Genomic DNA, 14,016 nt, shown 5'->3' on the forward strand with positions numbered 1-14,016 from the left:
AGGCATTCCAAGCTCGCCAACCAACTAGACGTCGAAAGATTTCTAACTAAAGATGCAAGCAAAGTGCCAAAAAGATCCCCCTGCACAAAGCTTGTTTTTATTTTAAAGCCTGCTGTTAGGAATCTATGGGTTTTTAACTACAATATTATTATGGGCCTCATTTGTTTTTTTAAAAATATATATATTTTTATTGATTTCAGAGAGGAAGGGAGGGGGAGAGAGAGAGATAGAAACATCAACGATGAGAGAGAATCATGGATCGGCTGCCTCCTGCAGGCCCCCCGCCGGAGACCAAGCCTGCAACCCGGGCATGTGTCCTTGACCGGAATCGAACCTGGGAACGGTCAGTCCCCAGGCCGACGCTCTATCCACTGAGCCAAACTGGCTAGGGCTGGTCCACATTCGTTTTAATTTCCTTGTCTTCAGTTTTCTGTGACATTTTTCTCAGGCACATGCCAAATCACTTTTATTCAAATCGAGGGTGGCATGCTCACCAGAGATTTTATTTGGACACCTTCATGTCCTATGCACTGATGTTGTTCACCTAAATAAACCTACCTTTAAGAATGCCAAATGCCTCCCTGGCCGGTTTGGCTCAGTGGATAGAGCGTTGGCCTGTGGACTGAAAGGTTCCGGGTTCGATTCCGGTCAAGGGCACATGCCTGGGTTGCGGGCTCCATTCCCAGCATGGGGCGTGCAGGAGGCAGCCGATCCATGATTCTCTCTCATCGTTGATATTTCTATCTCTCTCTCTTCCTCTCCCTTCCTCTCTGAAATCAATAAGAAATATATATATATTTTTTAAATGCCTAATGCCATTTTTGTGACACTAAATAAAAATCAAGCCAGGTGAGCTTGACCCTCACAGCCCTCCGTTTAATCTCTGCCGAAAACGGGCCGGAGTGTTGCTAACGAAACTGAAGCGCGCCGGCCTGTGAATGTGTAATGGCCCTGCCTCCCACCCAAGCGCTAGGTGGCCCCGGACCTGCCGTGCATCCGCAATGCAGCTCGCACGGGACCACGCGAGTGATATGACAGGCTTATCATTTTAATTGACTTTGCGACATATAAAAGCATGCCTGCAAAACTGCTTTACATTATAGTTTAATAACAGCTTAACACACGGCTATGAAATATTCATTCCTGTTACATTCAAATTTTCCAATATCTGATGGAGAGCCTGGCGAGGAGATAAAGCAGACTTTCTGGAATATTAACGGCACTTCGGGGAAGGGGAAGGCCTTCGCTGGAAAGGGACACGCCATGACCACGAGGATCGCAGGTTTTGGGTTTTTTTTTTTTTTAATTCCTGAAGATGCCCGGGACCAAAACAGTGGGAATCTAAGGGCGACTTTGCCGTAGATTTTTTTTTCCCCCCTTTTGCATCTGCAGGCTCGTTATTTCTGCTCCACGAGCCGCAGTGAGCACCACCGTATTTCTGAAGAAAAAAGCAGGAATCTCAAGATTGACACACTGATGCTTAAAGGAGTGCAGAGCTAAAACCTGCCCATTCAGCGACATCCCCAGCCAACGAAACTCCACGCAACCCCCCTGCTCATCCCCCCCCCCCCCCCCCCCCCCGCACTGGGTTAATGTATCTTCCAGATCACCCACCCCGAGTCGGGGCGAGAGTTTACTTTGAACACATGATCCATGCGCGAATCATGAGGTAATTTGGGTGTTTTGTTCCCCATCAATTTTTAAATTAATTATCTGGAAGCAAGCAGCGGTTAATTTTGGCCATAGACTTTCTGATGAGGAGGCCTGACCCCTCTTGCCTTGTGGCGGCTGCTAGACAATCCCGGTGACATCCAGGGTCGCCCCCTTGACACCTGACTCCACACAAGTCACGCCGCCGCCCGCAGATCTCCCATATTCAGCAATTCTTTTGTTGCGATGGGCCCGTCGCCCACTTCTAAGAAGAAACGCCGCCGCCAAGGGCCCCTTCGCCTGCCCATCTCTGCGCAGACACGCAACTCATCTCCCGGGGAGAGAGCAAAGCCACCCGCCCCCCTCCTCCCATACACCCCTCGATTCTGTACCGTGACTCCTGCTTTACAAACTTTGCACCCCGGCATCATCCCATATGTTTGCGGCACACGAGAAGGTTTCTTTACAAAGCGCGGATGCTAATTATAAATTTAATTTGCATTTTAATTAGAACGGGAGCAAATTAAAAGCGTGGCAGCTGGAGGATTTTGAACGCTTTGCAGCGATTTCGTGTCAGTATCCTGTTGGTGACTTTGCCGCCTTTTCGTTGGTCTCCCTCGCTATGTTTCACTCGCACAAGCCGATTGGCAATGTGTCTGCCCTGGGCCCTCAGAGTCTCTCTCTCTCTCTCTCTTTCTCATTCCCCTCATATATATATTTATTTTTTTCTACTCGTTTCTTCTCCACTCCGCCAAGGATGAAGTTATGAATTCTTTCTCTGTTGTGCTGATCAATGGTGTGGGCTTGTCCGGTGCCAACATTCAGGGGGGAAAACACGCTGGGAGGCTAGTCAGAGAGCTTTTAAAAGCCCTTCCTAGCCCTGGCCGGTGTGGCTCAGTGGATAGAGCGGCGGCCTGCTTCCGTCCCGGGTTCGATTCCGGTCAAGGGCACGTACCTCCGTTGCAGGCTCCTCCCAGCCCAGGCTCTGGTCGGGCTCCTGCAGGAGGCAACCCATGGATGTGTTTTTGTGTCTCCCTCTCTCTTCCTCTCTCTCTCTAAAAATCAACGGGAAAATATCCTTGCGTGAGGGTTTAAAAAAAAAAAGCCTTTTCTCCGATTCCTCGGTTATTAGGTGGAAATCTAATCTTTTCTCTCCTTGAGTCAGGATGCTGTCTGTACTCCTATGGCCTCTGTTTACCCCACGTTTGGGTCTGGATGACAGCGTCTGTAACTGACGGGCGATCTTGGCCACCAGGGTCTCCCGCATGTTAATAGCATATGCATCAGGCACCCTGCCTGTCCCCCACGTGCAGGGAGAGGCATTGTTCGGGGTATTACCTTTGGGCAAAAGCAACGAGCTATCATCAGCCCTTGAGCCGAGGAGACTCGGCGTCCGGGCGCTGTGTCTCTGCATCCCTCGCAGGGGACGTGGGCTTGTCTGTTCTTTCGCGCCCACGTGACCACGGCCAGTCAGTCCTGGCGGCTTCCCTCTGCCGTGTCTCCATGGTCATTTTCCCTCCTTCTGTTCGCTTCCCCCCGCCGTGTCCTTGCTCAATAATTTTCATTAATTGATTGACAGCTCTGATGGACCCGACTAACCTCCATCTCACTCTCATGTCTGTTTTTAAATAAGTACTTGTACGTCCAATGACCTTGTCCCCCCCACACACACACCCCCGTCAGCTATCAGAAAATGAGCATGCAGATATGGAAGGAGCCGGCAAACAAAAGAAGCGATAGATCGCCGTGCCGGCTGCCATCCACGGCGGGCAGGGACCGGGGAACCTTGTCTATTTCGTGTCGCCGAGCGCGGCTGGAAAATAAAGGAACAGGCAACGCACGGCCTTAAGCAGGCGATGCCGGATCGCACCGCATCCACTCAGAGGGCTTGGAAACCGGTCCCTGGCCCATCTTCCCGAGGCCTTGAAGGACAAGGCGTGGCCACGGCCCCCCAGCAGCTCCGAAAAGATGCCTTTTCCCCATCACTGACATCACTGGCCTCGTTAAACCTTGAAAGCAAACAGTTACGTTTGGGGATTCATTCATCCTAATAGGAAACCATGGGCGGTTCATTTCTACTGAATTCTGTCTGTCTGTCTGTCTGTCTGTGTGTGTGTGTGGGGTGGGGTGCACGCTTGTATTTTTTCCCCTGTGTATTCTTGAATTTGAAGTGTGCTAGCGATCTCAGCCTACTGTTACCGTATAACTACCTCTTACCTCTCATCCAAATAATAAGCAGAAAAATCACCCGGCCGGCGTGGCTCCGTAGCTGAGCCTTGACCTAGGAACCAGGAGGTCAGGGTTCGATTCCTGGTCAGGGCACATGCCCGGGTTGTGGGCTCCATCCCCAGTGTGGGGCGTGCAGGAGGCAGCTATCGATGATTCTCGCTCATCGTTGATGCTTCTATCACTCTCTCCCTCTCCCTTCCTCTCTGGAATCAATAAAAAAAATATAAAAAAGAAAAATGTACTTCAACATCCCCTAAGTCCCAACACTGTATTGAGTGTTAACTAAAACAATATAAGGGAATGGAAGCAAGCCATGCCTGATATTAGCAGAACATTTGACTGTGTCTGTTTTAAATATGGGTGTTTTTTTTTTAATCTAAATCTATAGCAATGTCTCATGAATGAAATTGGAAAGTTACTAATTACATAGTAATGAGAAATCGCATTTTCTCACACACTACCCAAAACAATACTCATGCAGATGATTCAATTCATAGCTTCCCTCCAAATAATTTCTAGTTGATATTATAACTCACTTTTTATTTGGCAAATATTTATTTGACACTTTTCCTTTCAAGGGCCTTGAACATGATTTAAAGGCAATTTCCATCGGGGATGCTGATAAAAGGTGGAATTTCCTGAAGAAGGAATTGTTATCTAAAGACCACATGTTGGCTACACCAGCCTGTGGAGACTGGAGAGAGCTGAACACCAGATAAACTGTTTTGTGTACTTCTAGGCTTGATTAAGATAATCTCAGAGAGAGAGAGAGAGAGAGAGAGAGAGAGAGAGAGAAAGGTGGGGGTGGGGGGGGGGGGCTGCCGATTTCAGTGATGGCCCAGGGGTCAGATTTTCAGAGTTTGGTTTTCTGATCATTTCAGCTATATTGTAAGACATGTGTTATATCTCAAAGTTAAACAGCTTTGGTTCAAAATAAAAGAGATGGCCCTGGCCGGTGTGGCTCAGTGGGTAGAGCGCTTGTCTGCAGGCGGAAGGGTCCCCAGTTCGATTCCGGTCAAGGTCCCATGCGCGGTTTGAGGGTTCAGTCCCCAGTGTGGGGCGGGTGTGCAGGAGGCAGCCGGTCAATGATTCTCATCATTGATGTTTCTATTTCTCTCTTTTCCTCTCTCTTCCTCTCTGAAATCAATAAAAGTGTATTTTTAAAAAAATAAAGATCAAAGGGATTAAGAAAAACATACTCACTAAAAAAGAACACCTCGTAGACACAGACAACTGTATGGTCATTACCAGAGGGGAAGGGGGCGGGGGGAGGTAGGAGAGGGGAAAGGGGGGATGAATGGTGATGGGAGGGAACTAGACTTGGGATGGTGAACAGGTGAACACACTATACAATATTCAGATGATGTATTTCAGATTTGTACACCTGAAACCTAAGTGATTTTATTAAGAAACTAGAGGCCCGGTGCCCGACATTCGTGGACTTGGGGGAGGGGAGGTTCCTCAGCCCAGCCTGCGCCCTCTCGCAGTCCGGGACCCCTCGGGGGATGTCTGACTGCCGGCTTAGGACATCCCCCGAGGGGTCCTTAGCACTGCTACAGAGGTGGGGAGGCTCCTGTCACCACCACTGCACTCACCAGCCGTGAGCCCGCCTTCTGGCTGAGTGGTCCCCCCCACCCCCTGCGTTGAGCGTCTGCCCCCTGGCGGTCAGTGCACATCATACAAACCAGTTATTCTGCCCTTTGGTCGATTTACATATTAGTCTTTTATTATATACGATGTCACCCCAGTGCATTCAATGGAAAGAATAAATACCAAATAAATTGGCTTCTTCCGTTTGTAATTCTCATCTATCTCCTGCTTTGAAAAGCAGAGGTATCTCTCTGAGTGATACTGGCATTTCTGGAGTGTTGATGAGCGTACTGCTGGCAAAGAGCAATTGCTGGAAATAGCGGCTGATGGCATGCGAAACGCTGCCCGTGACTTAGCCTAATTAGGGTGACACCATCAAGGGACACAACAGTGGACATAAAAGTTGTAATCTCGGCGCCTCCATAGCACACCCACCACTTGCCTTATTCTAAGCCAGTGATGGCGAACCTTTTGAGCTCGGCGTGCCAGCATTTTGAAAAGCCCTAACTTAACTCTGGTGCCGTGTCACATATAGAAATTTTTTGATATTTGCAACCATAGTAAAAGGTTTATGTTTTTGATATTTCTTTTATATATTTAAATGCCATTTAACAAAGAAAAATCAACCCAAAAAATGAGTTCGCGTGTCACCTCTGACACACGTGTCATAGGTTCGCCATCACTGTCCTAAGCCGAGATGGCCCCCCCACTGTGGTTCAAAACTGCACATGTCAGTTTCCTGGCTTTCCAAGAATGCGTGTATTTGGGGGGCGTTTTGAAACGGACAGTGCATTTCTTCCGAGATAAATGTGCTTCATTGCCACTTTGGAAAGCTTTCGTTTTCCTTCGTGTAATTTTTTTTTTTATTTGCAACAGCACAAAACACTTCCCTTCACCCAGGAATAGATTATGTGGAGTGCTAATTAATTGATTCTTCAAAATGCCAATTGACATCCTCCCGGGGAAAACCTGATCTAAGCAACTATGTTAATCAAGCCAGGGCACTCCTGCTTCTGTCTGAGCATCAGGCCATCGGAAACGAGAACTTGGCCACCCCTGCGCCTGGCCCTCTCCTGGGCAGCTCATTAACATGAGCGGAATATGACAGTCGTTCTTGTACCGTGCGCCGTGGCGCCTGACAATGACTCTATAAAATTACATTGCAGCTGAAGAATGGAACCGGTGTTAAATACCATTATTTGCCTGCCTTTGATGTCCCGGAGTCATTACGAAAGCAATTACAGCGGTTTCTCTGTGTCTACGGGGTATTTATGATCTGTATCTGTTCCGAGTCCTTTGCCAGGTGGGAAATATACAGAGAAAAGGGAGTTCAGCCGCAATGATGGGGATGGGGACAGAGGGAGAAACAAAATCGGGAGTTTTTGCAGCTGATCCTGCCAGAAAGCAGTCATTTAATATTAAAGCCTGGGAGGCTGGGCAAAACCTGGAGGCTCTTCTTATTCATTTAAATTTAAAAATTGTCGGGTTCACCAGGCCCACGAATCTAGGGCAAAATTAATTAAAACCAGTAGGGAAAAGGAAAACATGAAAACAAAAGGAAAAAGAAAAAAAAAATTCAGGGCAACAGCAGAAAACAGGTTTTGCTTCTTAATTATAAGTGAACTAGAGGCCCGGTGCACAAGATCTGTGCACGGGTAGGATCCCTAGGCCTGGCCGGCGATCAGGGCTAATCTGCAGGGTGACCGGTGGGGCGATTGGGAGGCCCCCACTGGCACCCGCCTTGGTTGGCCTGGGGCCTGCGGGCTGGGGGCAGCTCCTGTGTTGAGCGTCTGCCCCCTGGTGGTCAGTGTGCATCGTAGAGACCGGTCATTCTGTCATTCAGTCTATTTGCATATTAGGCTTTTATTATATAGGATGTCTTCTTAATCAGAGATTTAATTCTCCCTATAATTAATGACGATTTTTATTTTTTTATAAGGTTCATAGGTGTCATTAAATATTCACTAGGGAAGTAAAGCCCTCCAAAATATCTGTATCAGTCAGGATGGGCTAGGGGAAGCTGCAGTAACAAATTATTAGGGAAATGGTTCCTGAAAAATCTCAGGGTTGCAAAGCAATGTCGGTTTCCTCATATCTGCTTCCTTTGCTGCTGTGGCTGTCTGCAGGCTCTGCCCTGGAATGCTTCTTGTCCCCGAGGCAGAGGGGGGGGTGTCCCACAGAGGCAATCACACGGCCCCACCCAACTCCAAGATGCCAAGTTCAACCCGTCCATCTGTCCATTCTCCCAGAAGAGTTGGGGAGTTGGGTGAACCGTACTATTGCTTAACACAGTGGTCTTAGCGGACACACGTTTATAATACATTCTTTTTTTATTTTTTTTATTTTAGAGAGAGAAGGAGGGAGAGGGATAGTGAGATGGAAACATCAGTGATGAGAGAGAACTATTTCCTGGTTGCCTCCTACACGCCTCCTACTGGGAATGGAGCCTGCAATCCGGGCATGTGCCCTGACGGAGAATTGAACCCGTGACCTCTTGGTTCATGGTCCATGCTCAACCACTGAGCCACACCAGCCGGGCTGTAATACATTCTTATAGAAGGAATTGGTTGAACTGAAAATTTAACAGAGGAGCAGCCTATGACTCCCAAAGCAAAACCATTTTTGATGACCATCAACGTGTCTTATAATACTTCCCTTCAGTTCATGAAGTCCCAGCTTGTCCTGGTTTCCCAACTGACATCAAGACTTTTCCCCCCCTTTCAGGATTAGGTATGTCACGCACAACAGGACTCGAGACCCTCTGAAGTGTGAGAGGCCCCTCGGACGCCGGCTGCAGGCTCAGGTAAGAGCACCTCTCTCGGCCGTGGCGAGCGCTCCCTTTTGCTCCCCTGATCAGTAAGTAGCTAGAGCTGCAAGAAGCATGAACCACCGTCTCAAAGACATCCCAGAGGCGCAGGCCACCAGAGGGAATAAAAAGCAAAGACCGCACAATTCACGTCCTCCCCCGGCTGCTGGGCAACCTTGTCAGCCCGGGGCCTACAAGAGGCCGGAAGTAATTGGGATATTTAAAATTATGGAGCTCAGACCACGTTTCCTTATGAATTAGCTCTCTGAGCCCCTGGAGAAAGGAATTCTGGTTCAAAGAGTGACAGCTTCACATCTGGCATTTTCTCCCCAAGTAGGTGAGAAAGGACAAAAAAAAAAAAAAAAAAAAGGAAAAGGAAAAAAAACAAAAAAACACAGAGAAAGAAGGCTACCAGGACGATTGAGGTGTACATAATAATGGCAATAACATCTTATTAAGATTGAAAATCATGCAACTGCCTGGTGTTGCCAGGAGCGTGGGGAGGGGCCCTCCCATCCGTTGCTGGGGGAGCGTAAATTAGAAAATGTTTCTTGGAGGCAATTTGGAAACAGGTAGCAAAACCCTCACAAATATGCGCGCCCTTTCACGCGGCAATGTCACTTGTAGGAAGTCGTCGGAGCTGTGACTGAAGGTCCGTTTGCACAGGTTATCATCCTATCAATCGAGAAAACATGATAATAGAAAGAAGCTGAATATGTAATAGGGACTTATTTCATGACGTAAAATTGATATGTGGCATGCTGGTAAGCCATTGGAATCACGCACGTGGGTGTGTTTCTACACGAGCAGAGAAAACAGACTCAAGGGAAAGAGAACCTGGAATAAGATAGAAGGTTAAGATAAGACTAAATTGCCCTTTTTCTTATTTTTTTCTTGTTTTTTACATTTTTGGTTTTTTTTGTTTGTTTGTGGTTTTTTTAAAAATATATTTTATTGATTTTTTACAGAGAGAAAGGGAGAGGGATAGAGAGTTAGAAACATCGATGAGAGAGAAACATCGATCAGCTGCCTCCCGCACATCTCCCACTGGGGATGTGCCCGCGACCCAGGTACATGCCCTTGACCGGAATCGAACCCTTTCAGTCCGCAGGCCGACGCTCTATCCACTGAGCCAAACCGGTTTTGGCTACATTTTTGGTTTTGTTGTTGTTGTTAATCCTCACCCAAGGACATTTTCCCATTGATCTTTTGTTGAAAGTGGAAGAGAGAGGGAAAGACAGAGAGAAACATCGATGTGAGAGAAACACATGGATTGGTTGCCTCCTGCATGCGCCCGGGCCAGGGAGGAGCCTGCAACGGAGGTACATGCCCTTGACCAGAATCGAACCCAGGACCCTTCGGTCCGCAGGCCGACGCTCTATCTATTGAGCCAAACCGGTGAGGGTTCTTGTTTTTTGTACATGTATATTCTTTGAAAAATAAGGTGTGAACGAATTAAAAATAAACCTTCATTTTTTTTTAATTTTTTTTTTTGCTAAAAGTATTACAAAGGGTATTACATATGTGTCCTTCCCCCCCCCCCCCGCCCTTGACAATCCCCTGCCCTCCCTTACCCCCCAGTGTCTTATGTCCATTAGTTATGCTTATATGCATGCATACAAGTCCTTAGCATGACCCCTTAGTTACCAGCGTGTCTGTACATGTGTTTTCTCACCTGTTATGTGCAAAAACACATGCAGCGGATAAAGATACAGTTAATCGTATTTCCCAGAAGATAAAGGAGCGATCTAGATACTTTAAACCAGTGGTTCTCAACCTTGGCTGCACATTAGAATCACCTGGGAATCTTTTTAAAATCCTGACTTCTGGGCCTCATCTCGGAGCCAAGGTTGAGAACCACTGATCTAATGATATGAACTAGGTAAACCGATAGTCTATAAATTAATAAGTGAACTAAAACAGTAAGATGCTTCAATTTTTTTTTTTTTTGTATTAGGTTATATGTGCTTCAGTTTTAAAACATCTAATTTCAGTTAGCGTAAGTCATGGGAAGATGTAAGGTATGCCCCTCTTTCTTTTAAGGGTTAAGATGTTAGGCACAGGACATACGAACTGATTGTTCCTGTATCCACTTTTTAGAAGAAACGCATTCTGACATGTGTTCATTAAACTTTTAAGGCTTCGTGCATTGTCGAGATAGGATATATTTTCAGGAAGGCCTGTGGTCGTACCAAGCTTTATAATAATCCCAAAGCTAGTTTTGACATTCTACCTCAGGTAGCTAACTACAAGGGTATGTCAAGCTCATGCAAATTTAAAGAAACAGGGAAATTTGATGCATCCCATTAATAAGGAGAAACAAACATTGCTCCTTTTCTTCTGAAAGGTTGAATAATGCAGCTGTAAAAAGCCTCCATGGCAGCGTTTCTCAACCTGTGGGTCGCGACCCCTTTGGGGGTCGAACGACCCTTTCACAGGGGTCGCCTAAGACCATCGGAAAACACATACATAATTACATATTGTTTTTGTGATGAATCACTATGCTTCAATTATGTCCACTTTGTAACAATGAAAATACATCCTGCATATCGGATATTTACCTGACGACTCATAACAGTAGCAACATGACAGTGATGAAGTAGCCACGAAAATAATTTTATGGTTGGGGGTCACCACGACATGAGGAACTGTATGAAAGGGTCGCGGCATGAGGAAGGTTGAGAACCACTGCCCCATGGTCTTGCAAAGTTAATCCTGTTGAATTATATGAGATTAAAACGATACCATACCACATAGTTCACTGGGTGGAAATGGGGCCCCAAGTTCCAATATCTAGCTGAGATCACCTTGTGCACGTTTTCAATATTGACTAGACTTGGCAGTTTTAAGTGGTCGATGTTGAGAGTATTTAAGAGGTTTCTCGTGTCTTTTCATTTTAGCTTTATCATCTCCCTGGAGACCCCCGCGTGTTGTCGAGCTCATCATTCCGGACAAGGAAATGAACTGAGACAAAAGTGAGTCAAGAACCCGTGTACGTGCTGGGCCTTATCCGATGACGGTGAAGGTGTTACCTGAGCCAAAGCTTCCCCCTGTATGTGGAAATGTAATTAACGGGAGTGGCCTGGCGGGGAAGTGCATGAAACACTATTTGCTCACGTTTGCTTTACGGCGACGCGGGTAACTGTGCCTCTGGCCACTTTCTGGAAGGCACCGCGGCAGAGGAAAAAGTGTGGGCCCGTGCAGACCAGTGTGGCTCTCTTAGCTGCTCTGACCTTCCGCCAGCATCTGTCCCCCAGCCTCGCTTTCTTCATCTGTAAAACAGGCAGCCACTCGGGCTACGCCAGGGTCTTCGCAATGAGGAAAGGGTATAACGTATGTAAAGGAGGTGGCGTGTTTATAAATGTTAGTCTCCCCCCCGCCCCCCGCCGCGCCCCCTTGCCCAATCCTTAGACGAGCAGGATTCTGATACCGGACATAGCGGATATACCCGCCCATAGAGGAGAATTCTCTGTAAAGGTGGCTCATAAACTGGAATGAAAAGTTGGTCTGAATGGATGATGATCCATGAATAGGGCAAAGGTTATCAAATATCTAGACATTTTGCTGGTATATGGGATGGAGTTTTTACAGAGCAGAATGGGAGTCGGGGGAGGGAAGAACTTAGACGCTGTAGGGTAGACCAGCAAGCTGGAAAGTCGGGGGCAGGGGCTGATGCTATAGTCTTGAGGCAGAATCGTTTTCCTCCAAAAGACTCAATTTTGCTCTAAGGCAGCGGTTCTCAACCTGTGGGTCGCGACCCCTTTGGGGGTCAAACGACCCTTTCACAGGGGTCGCCTAAGACCAGCGGAAAACACATAGATCATTACATGTTGTTTTTGTGATGAATCACTATGCTTTCATGATGTTCCATTTGTAACAATGAAAATACATCCTGCATATCAGATATTTACACTACGATTCATAACAGTAGCAACATGACAGTGATGAAGTAGCAACGAAAATAATTTTATGGTTGGGGGTCACCACACCATGAGGAACTGTATTAAAATTAAAGGGTCGTGGCATTGGGAAGGTTGAGAGCCACTGCTCTAAGGCCGTTCAGCTGACCGTGTGAGGCCCACCCAGATTACCGAAGCTCATCTCTATAGAAAGTCACCCCTCTCAGATACCCCTATGTTCATGTTTGATTGAATAACTGGGTGCTGTCCTTCAGCCAAGTTGACGCATAAAACCAACCATTGCGCACAGGAAGTGGGAGACGTGAAGGAGATGTGGAAGGTGAGGGGGAGCTCACCAGATGGAAGGGGCGGGAAGGCATGGTGCACACAGAGGCGGGCGCCCACAGGCAAGCTTTGGGGAACGCTGAGAGGTCCTGTGTGGCTGGAACGGAGGCGGAGGGACAGAGAGATGGACTTAGGGCAAAGTGGAGCTGGCAGGCCAACGAGCTGGGGCAACAGAAAGTCCCATGAGTTTGTGAGTAACTGCCTCATATTCAAGTTCTGGAAAGACCAGGCTGGGGCCAGCGGAGGAGGACGGGGGAGTGGGTTTAGGACAGCGATGGCAAACCTATGACACGCGTGCCAGAGGTGACACGCGAACTCATTTTTCTGGTTGATTTTTCTTTGTTAAATGGCATTTAAATAGATAAAATACATATCAAAAATATAAGTCTTTGTTTTACTGTGGTTGCAAAGATCAAAAAATTTTTATGTGTGACACGGCACCAGAGTTCAGTTAGGGTTTTTCCAAATGCTGACACGCCGAGCTCAAAAGGTTCGCCATCACTGGTTTAGGAGGTTGAGGGAAGAGCTGATGGTCCGAATGCCAGGCCCCGGCGGTGAGGAGGGGAGGGATGAGGCTGGGAAGACGTGGATGAGGCTGGTTGTCACGGGCCTTGTGACCATTGGTGTGGGTCACCACTTACCCATCATTGTGTCCGTTCCCTCTTCGCTCAGACTTGCCGACAACATCTGTGTCAGCACCGCATGCTGTGTAGCCACTACCAAGCCAGGAAACTCCCGGCAAGGTCTGGTCGTGGAGACAATGCAAGTAGCAGCATTGTGGCTACTGTTGTGCGGAGAGCATTGTACCCAACACACAGACACATGCCAGCAGAAACCATACACACACACACACACACACACACAGGCATGACTTTTCATCGCAAAGCTATTTTCCTCACATTTTAATGTCATCCAGATATTTGTGCCCTTGGGGGTCCAGGAACAGTTTAAGATTCCAGTGGGTTTTTAAAAATCTTTTAATGTGCGTGTATGTGTGTGTGTGTGTGTGTGTGTGTGTGTGTGTATAATATATATATATAAAATAAGAGACAAAAAGGGTAATTGACCGTACCTTTGCTACGCTTCCCATTGGCTAATTAGGGCAGTATGCAAATTAACTGCCAACAAAGATGGCGGTTAATTTGCATATGTAGGCTCCAAGCGGTAGAGCGAAGCCAAAGGTACCGGAAGCCGGCCCAGTAGCGAGGCCTCATGGCCCCGGGATCAGCGGAGCCTAGAGGCCTCAGGGCCCTGGGATCAGCAGAGCCGCGAGGCCTGATGGCTGAGGGGCGGGGGGGAGGGGCGGGGGGCTCTGGCCGGAATCCAGCCAGAGCAAAGGCCTGGGTCCCAGGTGCCAGAGGAAAACTGGTGCCAGTAGCCAAGGGAAGGGAAGACCTATTGCACGAATCTCTTCATGCAACAGGCCTCTAGTATATATATAATTGATTTCAGAGAAGAAGGAAGAGGGAGAGAGAGAAACATCAGTGATGAGAATCA

The 14,016-nt window shown here is 47.5% G+C and overlaps 1 long non-coding RNA gene across 3 annotated transcripts in view; it reads left to right on the plus strand.

The window, feature by feature from the left end:
* Positions 1–11,175: 11,175 nt before the first annotated feature.
* The window catches only part of LOC138998443 (uncharacterized), a 315,813-nt gene continuing 312,972 nt past the window's right edge, over positions 11,176–14,016 (plus strand). For all 3 annotated transcript variants that reach the window (XR_011469162.1, XR_011469161.1, XR_011469163.1), the window contains exon 1: positions 11,176–11,250. This is a non-coding gene — a long non-coding RNA (uncharacterized lncRNA). The remainder of the gene's footprint in view (positions 11,251–14,016) is intronic.

Source organism: Myotis yumanensis, unplaced genomic scaffold (genome assembly GCF_028538775.1).
Source record: "Myotis yumanensis isolate MYYU_CA2020_CCGP unplaced genomic scaffold, mMyoYum1.0.hap1 SCAF_20, whole genome shotgun sequence".
In the NCBI taxonomy this organism is placed as follows: domain Eukaryota; kingdom Metazoa; phylum Chordata; class Mammalia; order Chiroptera; family Vespertilionidae; genus Myotis; species Myotis yumanensis.